Below are 17,040 nucleotides of genomic sequence, written 5' to 3' on the forward strand. Positions count from 1 at the left end.
GAACTGGACTCTTAGCTTCAATTATTCTTTTGGGGCGAGTATCATTCCATAATGAGACCTCAGCTTTAATTTTGTATGCTTCATTTATGGGCCATCATCTTGAGTCACATCACACAGATCTTCACACATCATTCACATGCAGCATTGACTTCTATCTGACATTCACTTCCGCAGTCATCATTATAGCAGTTAAATATCATTTTTCGTTTTGAGATTGGAAGGTGCAAACCTATTTTATATGTACAGTAATTTATGAGAATCATTGTTTGGCATCTCTCCTGGAACAATTTTCACAGACTTTCGTAGACTTGCTTCCTCCCAGCAAAACACTTTCATTCAGAGTGTAGAGCTGGATGAATACAGCAGGCCAAGCAACATCTTAGGAGCACAAAAGCTGACGTTTCGGGCCGCGACCCTTCATGAAGGGTCGCGGCCCGAAACGCAGCTTTTGGGCTCCTAAGATGCTGCTTGGCCTGTTGTGTTCATCCAGCTCCACACTTTGTTATCTCGGATTCTCCAGCATCTGCAGTTCCCATTATCTCTTCATTCAGAGTGTTTCAGCTTCTTTCAGTCAGTTCACTGCTTTCCCAACACTGAACGTTTTTCTCTTATTTAACATCCTCTGTAACATTTACAACTTGTGTTCTGCTTTTGATCTGGTCTTTCTCCCAATATTTTTTCTTCTCTTCATATTGTCTGATGTTAAACACAATTCATGAATACCTTTAATAGAGAGCTCAAGGCCTTCCATCTTTCTCCAGTCTATTTTCATGTTCCAAAGTGAGTTCTGGGATGCTTTTAGTATTGTCTCCTTAACACCGATAGCAGTTTTGTTTAGGTTTCCTTTGTAACGCTGTGAAGACATCATAATTTTGCAATTGAATGGGAAGAAATTCCAACTGCACCTCACATTGCCTTTCATCTTCTCAACAGCAGAGATTGAAAAATTCAAAGTCCCCTGAATCAGATTTACAATGTCACAGATTGGAGTTGTAATTGTTCCTTGTATATCTTACAGTATCTTGCTCTATTACGGTTTAAAATCCACAAACTTCAGCTGCACAAGTCTGACAGCGTGGCCCATGCACAGATTTTAATGGACTCTGACTCTAAACTGAAAGACAACACATTTCTGGTGTTAATAACTCTGGTAAGTCACAGTGTGCAGTGAGCAAATGCATTTTTCCAACCAGCTGATACCAGTAGAATGTCATAGGACAGAAAATGTGTGGTCCCATGGTTTTCGTTCGCATCTGTGCAGGCCCTTCTCTAAGCTGCACAAGAAAGACAGATGGTGTCGTCTTCAAGTGACAGAAGGAGACACCTTGCACCTGACCAAGGCCACTTACAGGCAGATAGCAACACAGCAGCAGGTCCAGCAGCATTAATTGGTCCAGGGTCAAAGGCAGGTAACTGACCGCTACATTACAAGGCTGAGTGTGGCTGAGTGGTGGGCATGCTGTGGCTGTACTGTGGATAAAGCAGGACAGATACCCACTGTCACCAATAATTCATCCTTGCAGGCATATGAGGAGCTTGATTAATTCTGGCAGCTCAGAGAGCTCGAGCTATCAGAGACATTGCCATTGTTCTCAATCTCTGAGCATTTGGAAGAAGGCATCAGTTACCTCCTTATTGCCGCAGTGTGTGGTTACCTGGGATATCACTGGCAGCAGCCAGGCTCATGGAAATTCAATGTGTGCAGCATTGAGTGGCCACAAAGCTCCATTGGAAATAGGTCAGTGAAGGACCCCTTGCCAAGCATCGTTTCCATTGACATCTGCACGTTAAATTTATATAACTCCTGAACACATTTGATTCAACCCATCTCCAGCCTCTGTGCAACTGCTGGTGTCCTTCCTGTCTTGGCAATGGCCTGCAGTGCATGAGCAGTACTTGTGACTCTGTAATTTGGTACACTGTTCCTCTGGGTCTCTTCTCCAGGTCTCAGGGGGTTGAAGAAAACTGGGTGCTTGACTCCAAAATCTCAAACATACTCCATTTAGTCGCTGTTACCCCATCTGCTCCTCTGAGCTGCTCCTCAATTGGTTAGCTTGCTGGCTTCCTGTTCCCATTCATCTCCATTTGAATGGGACAAACTTTGCAAATGCAGATCTGCTCATCAGTGTTGGAGGTCTCTCCTTGATGCTGCCACTTATCACTGGTTAAACATTTGACAGTGTGTGATCCCTACATTTAATTCAAAAGGCAACATTTTATTCCAATTTAAGGCATCAGCATGATTAGGGACAGAGTTCCCAGTGTTGGAACTCCTCCTGTGTGAATCACGGCCTCCCAACATCATCAATAACATGCCACCACCCTCCCACCTCAACCACCACCACCAACATGAAGGATCCACCTCCTCCACCTCTAGCAGCAGAAATTTTACTCTGCCCAAGGAACATTGTTGAGGTACTGGGGCCTTCATGAGCCGGTTATAGAGAAGGCAGAAGAGACTATTTGGCTCATGAATCAGGCAGAGCTGAGGACGCTGATGGACCTTTCCCTGGAATCTAGTCACTGGGTATGGAAGGCCAGGGCAAGAGAAGCAACCAATTTAAGAGTAACAGCCCAGGGTTGGCATCAACACAAAGGGGGCTGAGGCTGCTTGGGAAAGGGAGTTCCCTGGAGTCCAAGGATCACAGAAGACCCAGGACCAAGTGATGGGGAAGGAATAAGTTTCTCAGGGTGGTGTCACAGGGAGGTGGGGGCGTGGGCGTAATGGATTGGGCACAAGGGCAGGGGATGGCTCCCAATGAGAAAGCCCTTGCTTGAAGTCTAGATCCTTGATCAGGAGCTGATTGTCGTTCATCAAAGCTCCTCACACCCACCCCACAGCTTTTCCCCCCCACTCCCCACACCACTCCATCCCACCCCCGCAACAATGGCCGAAGAGTGTGCTGGAGCTGGGAATCCAACACACTGTCCAGCAATATACCCACCTACCCCTCAACTCCTGACCTCAGCCAAAGCCCAAGAGACCCAAACCATTGCGTCCGTGCTCCTGATCACTTAAGTTACATGGCAGCGTTTTCTGCATCTTCTGGTCCCAGTCAAAATGGGAGTGCACATGCTCAACACAGTATAAGGATTGCATTGTGGGTCAACCTCAATAGTTCAACTGGCCAGCACCTTCTCAAGGGCAACCAGGGGCAGGAAATAAACACTGGCCCAGCCAGCGATACCCACGTCCATTGATGAGTTAAAAAAAAGCAACAAAATTCGATCATAACCAAACCACCACATAATTATGAACAAGAGCATTGTTAAATGACAGGGAAGCCAACAGTAAGACACTAATGTTTTGTCAAAACTCGTAGGATGTGCTCAGTTATTTATTGACAGTACTATTTCTTCTGATGTTAGCTGATGGTTCATGGAGGCAAATGTTTACTTCACCTATGTTGTGAGTGTGTGTTATTGCCTCATCTGAACATAGTTATGATTTTATGCTGCATTGTCATTTAAATGAGTTCAGAGTGCAGCTAAACCTGACCCATTCTGCTGACTAGCTGTGCACTGAAATGGTGGGGACTGGGAATAATCTTTGTGGTAACATAAATCAGCTTCCCCAGCATGATTCAAAGGCAGCCTGTCATCCAAAAGAATAGCAGTTTTTAAAAAAATATGAGATATAGATGCTGCTGGTGAGACAAAATTTACTGCCCATTCCTATATGACTTATAAAGGTTCTTGCTGTACAGGTACACTCACAGAGCTGTTAGGAAGAGAATCCCAGCATGTTGACCCAATAAAAGTATAGAAACAATGATACAGTTCTAAATCATGAAGGTATACGGCTTGGGAGGGAACTTGAAAGGTTGTGTTGTTTTTATGCATCTGCTACTCATGTCTTGCTGGAGCACAAGGGTTTGGCAGTTGCTGTCGATGGGTCCTTAGTGAATTACTGCAGTGTATCTTACAGAAGATGTGCTGCCACTGTGTGCTGCTGGTGAAGGAATGTTTAAGGTGGATGTGGTACCAGTCAAATGGCGGCTTTGTCCTAGATAGTGTTAGGTTTCTTGAGAGTGTTGTGCCAGTCAGGTGAAGAATATTCTATCACATGCTTGACTTGTGACTTGATTACCAGGCATTGATGAGACAAGAAATGAGCTACTTACTGCAAAATTCCTAACCTTTGACCCACTCTTCTCAGTACATTGATTATATGGCTGGCCCTGCACAGCTTCTGTTTAATGATAACCATCAGAATGTTGACAAAAGAGGATTCAGCAATGATAACACCATTGAACATCCAGAGGCGATAGTTAGATTCTCTCTTTTTAGTGATGGTCATTGCTTTGTACTCGCTAACAACTAATGTTACCTGTCACTTTTCATCACAAGTCTGGGTTTTATCTGGATCTTGATGTTTATGATCACAGGCTTCTTCAGTTTCTGAAGAACTGTAGATTACACATTGTTATTAGGGAACATCCTCATTTCTGACCTTCTAGTGGAAGGAAGGTTATTGAAGTAGCTAAAGGTCATTGGGTCTGGGACACCTATCCTCATCACTGCAACTTTACTTGCATTCTTTAATGCCAAACTCATTCAAATGTTGGCTTGATGTCAAGGTTTCCTTGCTGATCCATTGAACAGAGGTTTCTACAGATTGGCTCTGGAAGATCTGGAAAGAAGCAGATGCTTGGAAAATGGAAAGGTAGAACAGACAACAGTTTGGGCTCCTAAAGCTTTTCAATGTATGAATCATGAGCACAAGAAGTAGAAATGAGAAACAGAGACAACTTTTCCATGTGGAGCCAGGAGGCTTTCAAAACAAATTCTGGGATGGAAATGGAAGCAGGCAGTCAGATATTTCAGGACTTTTGGTTTCTAGCACAAGGACCTCATCGTTGTGCTGCAAGAAGTTAAACGGCCTCAGACTGGTGATCAATGTCAGTGAATATGTTTTCATGTGATAGCTTCTGATGTTTGCTGTCCCTCGCACTGCTCCATGTGCCACATTCCCAACATTTACCAATCATCAACCATTAGGAAATAAAAGTCATGCCTAATGTTCTGGGTCTCAACACATTCACCTTCCAATGTTACTAGTCTCATGCCCACTTCTTGCTGCTTTCACCTACATCCAACAATTCAAAACATTCACTGACTTTCAACCATCTTTCTCTGGCAGGACAAGGTGGCTCACAACAGAAGGGATAAGGGTGGAACTAAAGGGAGACAGACATTGAAGCGGGTGCTCTGTACAGAGCAGACACCTGTATTGTATCCAGTATCAGTGAGAACGTTCAGGATGACAAATTATTCCAACCTTATGCCGCTTCTCAAATACAATCTCACCCTCATCCTGCTATCTGAACCAGAACCTGGTGAGCCATTGATCACCAATGGGCAATGGCCAGTCCAGGGGTTTGTGTGCCAGCTCACTGGGTTGTGAGGCCACAGACAGTTCTGTTCCACAGGACTCAGATGAATAGTACACTAAGCAGCACTCAGCAGAATGCTGTTGGTCATGTACAATGAAATATTCACTGCATTGATAGGCTTACCAGGCTACCTCACATCATTGCTAAGGACCATGCTGGAGATGCATACTGTCCAGCAGCAGGTGCCCAGCATGGCCAGGGAACTGCCAATGGTTCCTTGGTGAATGAATCTGGTAACCTCTCTCAGCAATATCGTCTTTGCATTAACAACACTGCCTCTACTCTTACATTTGGCTCTCAGCGAAACAGCCAAGAATACATCCACCCATGTTGAGGTAGTGCAGTCCAAACCTGGCCCACAATGTCCAGAACTGTTTGAAGTTGTCCTGAAACATCATCTGAATTTCCCCAACAGCACTGACAAATCTTCTACCAGCCACGCTTCAACCACTTACTTTTGCATTGCATAGGAAACATGGACAGGACAGCGAACAAGATAAAGTACCAGGCTTAATAGTTGGCGTGCATGTATTACTGGAAGTATTGCTGAATAAAGTTGTTAGAGAGTGGTAACTTGTGTGGGTGGGTTTTAGTTTAGGATCTCAGTCAAAATGACACTGTGATAGTACAACACAGATGGATTGAAAGGCGGTGAATTATGGAGCAATGGTGTTGTGATAATAAGAAATCATGGGAACTTCAGTCTGAGTCTCAGTTAAGGAACATTCAATCAGAGTGAAAGAGTCCAATATGTCTCTTTGGTTTTTATGAATGTAAGGCGTAGGAGCAAGAATAATCATATGATCCCCTAACCATACTCTTCCACTCAATAGAATTATAACTGACTTTCTGCCTCCAGTCCATTTTTGCATTTGCTGGCAATATCCCAGGATGCCCTGAGAGACCAGAACTGTGTTCAACAAAGCCTTATGTATATTCAATGATGGTGCACCTACAACTCTCTGGGGTCGAGAATTATAAATGTTCACAAAATTTTAAGTGAAGAAGCTCCTTCATAGATTAGTTCTAAGTCAATGATTCCTCTCCTGAGATGGTTCTCCCTGTTTTAGATTCTCCAGAATGGGGACAAAACTGATCTGCCTTATCAAGCTTCTTCAGAAATTTGTATGGTTCATTTAGGTCACCTCTTAATTTTCTAAACTCTAGACAGTATTGGTTCAATTTACTAAAGTTTTCATCTTAGGACAACCTTCTCATTGCAGGAATAAATCTGATGAAGTTTCGTTAAACCATCTAAAATGTGATTACAGTTTTCAATAGATAGGGATTGGTCAACTCAGTTGGCTGGTTATTTTGTGAGGTCAATAGCATGGATTCAATTCCTACACTGACTGAGATTTCTGACGAATGACTTTCCTCTTCAACCTCTCTACTTGCCTGAGGTCTGGTGGCCTTCAGGTTAAACCATGACCAGCTGTCATCTTGAGTGAGCAAGCACCTTAATGGTCTGATAGGATATTGGTGACTTTATCTTATTTCCACAGGTATGGAGGCCAGAACTGTGCCCAGTTCCTGCTATGACCTCAACAAAGCTCGATCCCATCTTTGCAAGATTCTTTTGTTTTCATACTCAAATTTGCTTGTGACAAAATTCCACATGGTACTTGCTTTTCTAATTGCTCGCCTGCCTGTGACTTTCTCTGTTCTTTGTAAGAGGATGCACAAGCCTCGCTTACTTTCATCATTTAGAAATTTCACACCTTTTACAAATCTTCTGCTTTTCTATTCTCGCTCCCAAAGTGAATAACCTCACAGTTCCACATATTATAATCCTTCTGCCACCTTATTGGTCATTCACTGAACCTTTCCTATTCAACTTGTGATTCTTATATTCCTAACTAGCTTTGCATCATTAGCAAAATTATATATGTTACTCTCAGTCTTGGCCTCTGAGCCAGAGGTATAGATTGTAAATAGCCACAGGATTCATAGTTACGATACTCCACTAGTTATAACTCATCAATTTCAAAATGCCCAATTTATCACTACTCTCTTGAATTGTGACCACTCATATAATGTATTAATTTTTTGATTCAGGTTTTATCAAACACCTTTGGGACTTCAAAACACACATTAATTGTTTCCCATTATCCGCCTGATAAGTTTTATCCTTCTCCTTCACCTTCTGTACACAGCTTCCCCTCTGTACACCTTTATTAACATTATTAAATGATTTTTCATTTCCAGTATTGGGTGGCAATCTGGAGCAAGCAAATTCCATTGCTTACTTCTGGGAACCAGCCTCCACATGCAAACATTTCTTTACCTTCCTAGGCCCATTCTCACCCTGATTACAGTTCTTAGCCCAGTTGGGTTTGCAGAGAGGGTACACCTAATTTGAATATTTAATGAGGACCGTGCAGGCCTAGGACTGTCTTCCCAAATCTAGATGAAGGCAAGAAGTGGGATTGTGTCCCATTCCATTTTTACTGACCTACTTCCCTGATGTTTAAACAGTTAAGATGGAGGTTTGAGAACATGTTAAGTGTGTAAGACTGTTATGGGAGGCAAGGGAGGAGATTGCTCAGGCCCTGGAGGATATATTCAATACTTTGCTGGCCATAAGTGAAGTACCTGATGGCTGGAGGATAGCAAATGTAGTTCCTTTGTTCAATAAGGGGAAGCAGGGATAGTCAGGTAATTACAGATCAGTCAATCTGACATCAGTGAAAGGAAATTATTGGAAAAAGTTATGCGTGACAAGAATAATCAACGCTCAGAAAGGTAGAGATTGATTGGGGATAGTCAGTGCAGATTTGTTAGAGGGATATCCTATCTAATGAATTGAGTTGAGATTTTTGAAAAGGTGACTAAACATATTGATGAAGATAATGTATTTCATGTGGCCTTTGACAAGGTCCCCTATGGAAAGCGGGTCCAAAAGGCACAAGCCCATGGGATCCAAGGAAAGTTGGCCAACTGGATCCAAATCTGGCAAAGGGTGAAGGTGGAAGGCTGTTTTTGTGATTGGAAGCTAATGACCAGGGTTGTACCACAGGGATCTATGCAGGGACCCTTGCTGTTTGTTACGCATGTCAACAACTTGGATGTGAATGTAGAGGGTATAATTAACAAATTTGCTATTGTTAAAAAAATTGGTGGTCATTGGTAGTGAAGAGGATGGTCAAGGGCTGCAGTCTGATAATGATCAGCTGACAAATTGGGTTGAGCGATAGGAAACAGAATTTAGCTCTGATAAGTGTGAGGCTATGCATTCTGCGGGCTCTACTGAGGGAAGGATATATACAAGAATGGTAGGTCCCTAGGGAGTACTCAGAAATAAAGGTACCTTGGTATACAAGTTAGTAGATCACTGACAGTGTCAGCACAGGTAGACAGAATGGTGAAGAAGGGATGTTTGCCTTCATTAGCAGGGTCAGAGAATATAGGAGTAAGCTTGTTACGACTGTATAAAACATTGGTTGGACCACTGATGGAACACTGAATGCAGTTCTGGTCACCACACCATCATAAGGACATGATTGCACTGAAGAGCATGCAGAGGAGATCCACCTTGAGATATAAAATCTCAGTAATGAAGAGACACAGGATAGGTGGGTTTGTTTAACGGAACAGAGGAGGCAAAGGGTATCTGATTGAGTTGTACAAAATTATGAGATGCATCGACAAGGTAGATTTCAATAATCTTTTCCCCATGGTGTTTAGACGAGATCGGAGGAAATTTTTTTCACCCAAGGAGTGTTAGAAATAATGAACGTGCTGCTTGAGAAGGTGGTAGAAGCAAACACTCTGACAACATTTATGAAGCATGTTGATGAGTTCTTAAAATGCCAGGACGTAGTAGGCTGTGGACCAAGTGTAGGTAAAGGTAATTAGTGTAGTTTGGCGTTTTGGTCAGCAGGGACATGATGGGCCAAATGGCCTGTTCTATGATATATGAATCTATGACAAAAATGAAATTAATTATCTTTTCAGTTAAATTTAGAGGCTTTGTATTTTAAGCTATTTTTTAAATTGTTACTTGAGTGACAGTTCATGATTACAATGGGCCAACACTATCTAAAAGAACATCAAAAAAACACTCCTGTAAATTTTTAGGAGTCCTGCATTTTATTGTATTGCAATGCTGCTTGCAATATGCCCCAACAACAAATGATAGCTATTTTAAACATGCTTCCTCCATGAATACTTGAGAAGGGAAAGTTGTATTATAAGACAAAGGGTTACAACAGAAATTAATGTATTTTCTTTCATTTGTTTCTGTTCAGCTAAATCATATGATAGACTAATTAGATGTGCTGGGTGACAGCACAATGATCGCTCTACAAACAGGTAGCACAAATGTTGCTTACGGCAATTATATTCTCCCTGTGACAGTGCTTTCTATGTAGCGGAAGTGTGATGGAGCTAATTTACATATGCAGTATTTTCATCACCTTGATCATCTTCAGCTTTGCTTCTTGTCACATTTCAACAGTCCCAGTGCACCTTCAGTTTTCAGGAGTTTAGAACACCTAGTCACATTCTAAGTGCATATTTTTTCACTTTCAAAAAAACAACAGCAATTTCGTACCCTTTACATAAAGTAGATAGAAAATAAATCCCTGTGCTTGTCTCATCTTGGCTGCTTTCCTGAAGGATCTGATGTGAAAGTATGCACACAGCATAAACAGACTTTTAGTTACTAAACTGCCAACAAAAAATGTTGATGTTTTAAAATTATGTGCAGTGCTGTTCTTTCAAAAGCCACATTTTGAAACAGAATTATTTATGAAGGATAAAATGAGCACTTAATGCTGCAATATTACATAGCATAAGAGACGCTGATGAATGACAAAACCATTAATTAAAATTTTGATTCTCTTATGAATTAGCTTAGGGAAACTACTGGACAAGTATACATTGTAATTAGTAAACAAAAAGAATCAGTCTGTATTACTTGAAAATTTAGGGTTAGTTATATTTATATTCAAATCAACATTGCAATAATTTAAAGCCCCAAATTTATTAATGGTGTGAAGCTATCTTTAATAGAGTTAAAAATGAAGCATTTTTATATTTAGGATTACAACCATGCGTTAACCAAGGATTTGTTTTAATTTTTGCACTACCTCTCATAGTCACAATGTCCAATGACTGTCTCTTTAATTTTGTCAAATGCATATTACGCTTGCAAATAGAAAATTCAATCTGGGATACAGAATGAACAATTGCATGTTACACTTAAATGTGCAAGCTTTCAATGAATCAATGTCATCGTCCAATCGCGAATTTTACAAACAGGTACCCGAGTCTTTATAATTCTTTTCCATTATTTTTCTTGAGCAACTTCTTTGGGTGTAACAAACCCAATGGAGAAGCTTCTTATTGTTGGATTTTTTGACAGCTGTTGCATTATAAATCAGTGTAATAAATCTTTCCCATCCTAGTTTTAACATTTGGCTGGAGATATCATGTTAGGTGTTTTCATTTGGTATTTTACAGATTTTTTTCTCCTTGTGTATTTCTTCGTACTGTATATTTTCATGCATTTTGTAACAGCAGTAGCTTCAAAGGAACACAATCTTTGGTTGCTGCAATTCAAGAGTTCTCAGTAAACAGCTGGTTCTATATATTTCTTTTCAAGAGCTGATCTTTTCTACTTCTCTATAAATGTCTTTTTATTGTATTACCCATTAAATTGAAACTAAATTGAAATTTTGCACTTTATTGATATTAGCAACTGTAACTGTTTCCATTGTATTATTGGTTTGTGTTATATTATTCCATTTATACATTGGCAAGAACTGGTGGCTTTTTTATATGAACTGTTGTCTTTATCAACTGTAAGGGACACAATGGGATACATTATTCAGATTTTATAAAAATTTCAATTACCTTCTAGTTGCAGTTTTCATTTTTAAGTCAACTGGTTGTAACCAAAAATAAAAACTTAGTGATTAAGAGTTTCTGCATATTGGTATTGATTTGGAATCTGTGTTTATGCCTTCAATGTTGAATCAATCAGGTGTTTGTATGTAATCACTCTTTAAACATTTCAGAAAATTGTTTGGTACATTTTTTGCGTTCTGCTTGACAGACTGACAGATTTCCAATCAGTAACAGATGGTTTTCACACAGATATTAGTGACACTGGCATCACAATAATGTGGAAATGTCTTCCTTCTACTGTAGTAAAGCTGCCAACCCTCAACCTACAATTTTTTATAGAGTTCCTCTATGACCTCACCTGAGCCAATGTGCACCCTAAGAACTATGAGCTACACCTAGAGGGGTAATATATTGAGTTTAATAGGAAGACAGTTAATAACCTTTTTTTCCCTTGTGCACTATCAATCATGGCTGTCACCAGTCTGCTGAATCAAAGCAAAAGTGTTCTTCACAGATGACTGATTAGAAACGCAAAATCACAAGATCCATCTTCATGGTCACTTTTATTATAGTCATTTTTAAACTGACAGCAACCTGCTCTGTTTCAGCAGAGTGGGCATCACAAATAGTGTCACTCAGTGCAGCTGAGCATAGGAAGATGTGGTTCGGCTAATGCTAAAAAATAATTGGGCCTGCAGCCCTTCACAGGCCCATTCAAGAGTTTTCCGCATTCAACATATTTTCATTACAGTCTGCTGACTGCCATTTTTACAGTGCAGTGGTGCCTAGAATGTGTTCTTCTATATTCTATTTTCCACTGTTTACTTTTACTTTGACTGAATCCATAGTCATTGCATTCTAAACTGCTATAACAAAGTGTTATCAAAATGGTAATAATGTCAATAAAAATGCCCCATAACAAAGGATCAAAAAAAAGATGAGAAAGGACTTCTTTTTGCACAACCTTGCTTTCTGTATGTTTCTTTTTTCACATTATCTATCATGCAGTAAGTTTATAACATAACAGTTCCTGCTTTTTATCTTAAAACAAAACTATTTCTGCACTTGTCTCTAATCCTTTCATTTGCCCTTTATTAATCAATGCTCTCTATGAGGAATCTTCTTTGTTCTCTCCTTTATCAAATTCATGACTATGAGGATTTTCATAAAGGTATTTAACATTTCAGGCTATGTCATTGCAAATCATATTCTGCGCATGGTGAAGTGGAAACCCTTTCTACGCCCGAGCTCAATAATAAGCTACAATAAGCAGCAGCAACAGAAATCAATGAATACGAAAAAAAATAAAGATAATGGTGTTACTTTAAAAATAAACAGTCTGAGTAAAGAACAGTTCCCTTGAGTTTTCAGAAATCTTGATTATTAGCATTCTTATGATGAGGAGTACATTTCAATTCTAAAAGGAATGTGAAGCAAATTCTCTTTTTTAGAAAAAAAGGTTAAATAAACTGCACAAAGTGTTCATAGGCAGGAATTGGAACAAACAAGTAGGCAGGCCCAATGCATATCTAGACAAGCCCCAGCTCTTTTATAAACTGTTGTAATTTCTCAAAACAAGATTCAGCCTAATCTCAGCATAAGATAATTGGTGTCTATTGATAAAAGATGACAGCAGTGCATCCTTTTTCCAAAGTGAATGTGCAGCATCCACGGCTTTTTTTTCACTGGCTTTGCAAAATCATTGATATGCTAACAGTAATTGACAATGGTTCAAAAAAAGACCTGAACTTGTGTGAGTCTCAGAAGAAAATTATATGCAGAAGAAAATATGTAGCAAAAAGCAAGTAGAATTTTACTTCCTTAGTTAATAACTTTAGATATTAATTTGTCACGTAAAATGATCTCACATGCTTTTGAAAACAGCATCCTCAGATGCTAATAATGGATTAAGAAATTAAATTATGACTTTTTATCTGTTGTTGGCCTACTTCAAATCGTGTGTTTATAATTAGTACCTAGAATGTATAATTCCAGTAATGAGGATAAACATAAGAATGGTAAAGTGTAGTATAACTTTTAGAGCAAGTCTTGTATGCATTTAAAAATTCCTAAAATTATAAAATTAGTTTTTTTATAAGGGAAGGTTTCTTAGTCATTGTTGTGTTTTCTCATTCGGAAACTCTTACTGTTATTAAAATAATTTCTATTCCCAGTCTTATAATGGATTGAATCCTACAGCAGTTATGCTGTTCAATATTGAAGTGATCCAAAGAGACAGTTTATGTCGGCTTTCTTTCAATGAAGCGCTACTACTTTCATCCTTTACTGACTGAGCATGGACCTTGAAAGGAAAATCCTGCTTGGTGAATATGCTGGAATTCTTTGAGAATGTAAATCATTGAGTTGAGGAGGAGGAGCCAGTGAATGTAGTTTATTTGGACTTTCAGAAGGCTTTTGACAACATTCCACGAAAGAGATTGGAATATAAAATTAAAGCACGTGGGATTGGGGGTGGTGTTTTGAGATGGATAGAAAACTGATTGGCAGACAGGAAACAAGGAGTGTCGTTAAACAGATCTTTTTCGGGATGGCAAGCAATGGCTAGTGGGGTACTTTAGGGATCAGTGCCACAACAGCAGCTAATCACAATCTATATTAATGATTTATTGCAGGGTAATAAATGTAATGTCTCAAAATTTGCAGATGGCCTAAAGGTGGTTAGGAAGGTGAGCTGTGAAGAGGATGCTTAGATGCTTCAGTGTGATTTGGACAAGGTACGTGAGTGGGCAAATATACGTCAGATGCAGAATGATGTTGATAAATGTGAGCTTGTCCACTTTGGAAGCAAGAACAGAAAGGAGGACTCTTATCTGAATGGCTACAAGTAGAGAGAAGGGAATGTGTTGCAATACCTGGGCATCCTCATACACGAGTTGCTGAAGGTAAGAATGCAGGTGCAGCAGCAGTCAAGGTGGCAAATCATAGTGAGAACATTTGCATACAGTGAAACTTACTGCAATTATACAGGGCCTTGTTGAGGCCACCTGAAATATTGTATGCAGTTTTCGTGTCTTTATCTTGTGATAGATGAAATTCAGTGAAGATTTACCAGATTGATTCCTGGAATGGCAGGACTGACTCTGAGGAGAGATGATTGATTTGGTTAGGATTGTGTTTGTCATAGTTCAGAATACTCAGTGAAGGGGGGGAATCTCACAGAAACCTACAAAATTGTAACAAGGTTGATACAGGAAAGATGTCCCCAATGACGGGGGAGCCCAGAATCAGAGGTCACAGTCTAAAGATATGGGGTAAATCATTTTGGACCGAGTTGAGGAATAATTTCTTCACCCAGAGAGTGCGGAAGTTGCTACCACATTGAGTAGTTGAGACCAAAACATTGTATGATTTCAAGAAGGCATTGGATATGGCATCGGGGCTAGAGGGAGCAATGAATGTGGGGGACAAGCAAGAGCAGGCTATTAAGTTGGGTAATCAGTCGATCATAGCAAATGGCAGAGAAGGCTTGAAAGGCCAAATAGCCTATTCCTCTCCATTTCTCTATGTTTTGATTAGGATTTTGCCTCTTGATGGCAATTTTATTGCAAGTTTATAACTAATGTAGTATTATAGATGGCTGAATTAAAGGGCTAAAGTTCAGCTGAAGAGTTTTGAAAAGATCAGAAACTGTGAGGCGTTAGCAAGAGATGTGAAACAGGAGCACAAAACTGAATTTCAGGTGAAGATTCACTGTAAGCTATTTGTTTTTTTTAATTAGAGTCTGTTTTTCTTTTTTTTTCACTTGTCTGTAGCAGCAAGTTAAATTTGATTGCCACGTCAAAGGGATATAATATGCAGCATGTCAACTTTTAACTTCTCTCACCAGTTTTTCCATCCTATAGCCAACTTGCTCGAGGGAAAAACAGTTGAGAAGTCAGCGCCAGGTAAATAGCGACTGGGGTTTGGGTGTGAGCACGTGTGTGGGTTGAGTCAGATATCTGGAGGTGGTGAAAACTTGGTGATTGTGAGGGAGAGTGATAAATCAGAGATCGAAGCTGGAAGGAGGACACCGAGGCCTGATCATGGGATCTGTTGGACATACAATAAATGCTGCTGCTCTTCAGTCCACCAACAGTGCTATCAATGGTTCAGGCACGTCTTTTCTCTTTTTATCTGCATGGGTTCCAGAGCCTTGGGACACCAGCCTCCGTGAAAGAAAATAAATATCCTGTTAAAATGGAGTCACACAGCCTCCTTAAAAAAAACAATGACAAACACAACACTTGAGAGCAAATGTGTTACTTATGCCCCTTCCTTGCCTCTATTAAAAAAGGAAATGGGTATGTTGGAGGTGGTTTGAGTTTAGGTTTGAGATTTTTAAAGCTCCTACCTTCCTGCTGGAGGTGTGGTATGCAAACTCATAGTCAGCCTGTCTTCTTATAAATACAAATATCCCAGGATCCCGTGCCATTGTTCGATTTTCTTACTTCTACCTTTCTCAGGCTGCTTCCAGCAAGCCACGGCTATTCAGACATTCGCTGAATCATATATGCACTTTCTTTTCTTGATTTCGTTGCTTATTGCCTCATATTTGTATCACTTCAGCCATTTGACTGTCTCACTTTTCCATTTCAGCCCATTAAACAAATGTCCTGTTTAGTTTTAGTTTTTACAATTCTGCAATTTCATTCAGTTCTGCTGAAAGGTTCACATCAAGAATGTTAACTCCTTCAATTACTCTCGAGATCCTGAGTGATTGGTGAAATCTTTCCAAGATCTTCTGGTTTAGTTTTAGAATTATGACATCCTTGGTTCTTTTCTTTTAGGTTGTACTGTTAAAATGCGACTGTTTTGTACAAGTATTGTATTTAGGGGTTTGATGGTAATAAAGCAAAATATGTTATTTGATGTCAGGCAACAACATCAGTAACATCATGTCATAGCTTTTTACCAGTACTGAATTAATTGTTTATTTACTATACTTTAAAAGGTAAATTCAGATTGCTTGTCAAAATTAATATATTAATTCAGCCACTTCAAATCAAAAGGTACCTTGATCCATTTTCCCCACACTATAACCTCTTCAAACTGCATGCAATCTGTGCGTATAGACCTGTATGTGGACTTTATGTGATTTAATCCCCGTTTGACTTACTTTAAAACCCATATGATTCTTGTCATATGTGATAATTTAGTACACACTTATTTAAAATCATTCCAGCATTTGCATTTAAATATAACATTTTGGGGCTAAGCATTTAGAGAATGATTTATTTTCATTATTTCAGTTTATTTGTATTCTACTGTAATTATTCCAAATTTAATTTTTTTTTCTAAAGAGTTACAATTCTGTTGAAAACCAGAAGGAAATTTCAAAGGACCCTAAACAGATTTTTTTTTAATGTGGAAGTGATAGAAGAAAGATCCTTTAGTAAATGAAATGCTACTGAGTCTAAGATTTTTGTGCAAAAGAGCAAGCTAAATAAATTTAGCTACCAAATTACTAGAACATTTGTTTTTTTACCATCACTGCTTTCTCGAATCAAGCAAAACATCCGATTGCTTACATTTTTACTGCAAGTAACGCAACCAAATCTTCAGGACCACAAACACCTTCAGCCAAGATATCTGATGAACAATGCATCAAAGTGAAAACAAAAATGGAATATTCAAAACTGTAGCCTCTTGCTATCAGTTAGTATGCACCAGTGACATTACTGCATTAAGAATACCAAAAATGGCACTAATGCTCATTCAAGAAATGAAAACAGCAGTGACAGCTCTACATTTGAAATGTACTGAAGGTTCCTTTACTACACCTGCCTTTCTA

At 39.5% G+C, this 17,040-nt stretch overlaps 1 protein-coding gene across 1 annotated transcript in view; it reads right to left on the bottom strand.

Moving 5' to 3' along the window:
- Positions 1-17,040, bottom strand: part of zfhx4 (zinc finger homeobox 4) — a 353,237-nt gene that overhangs the window by 324,852 nt on the left and 11,345 nt on the right. The gene's annotated exons all lie outside the window — the stretch shown is intronic.

The sequence above is a fragment of the Stegostoma tigrinum genome, chromosome 5, assembly GCF_030684315.1.
Source record: "Stegostoma tigrinum isolate sSteTig4 chromosome 5, sSteTig4.hap1, whole genome shotgun sequence".
NCBI lineage: Eukaryota > Metazoa > Chordata > Chondrichthyes > Orectolobiformes > Stegostomatidae > Stegostoma > Stegostoma tigrinum.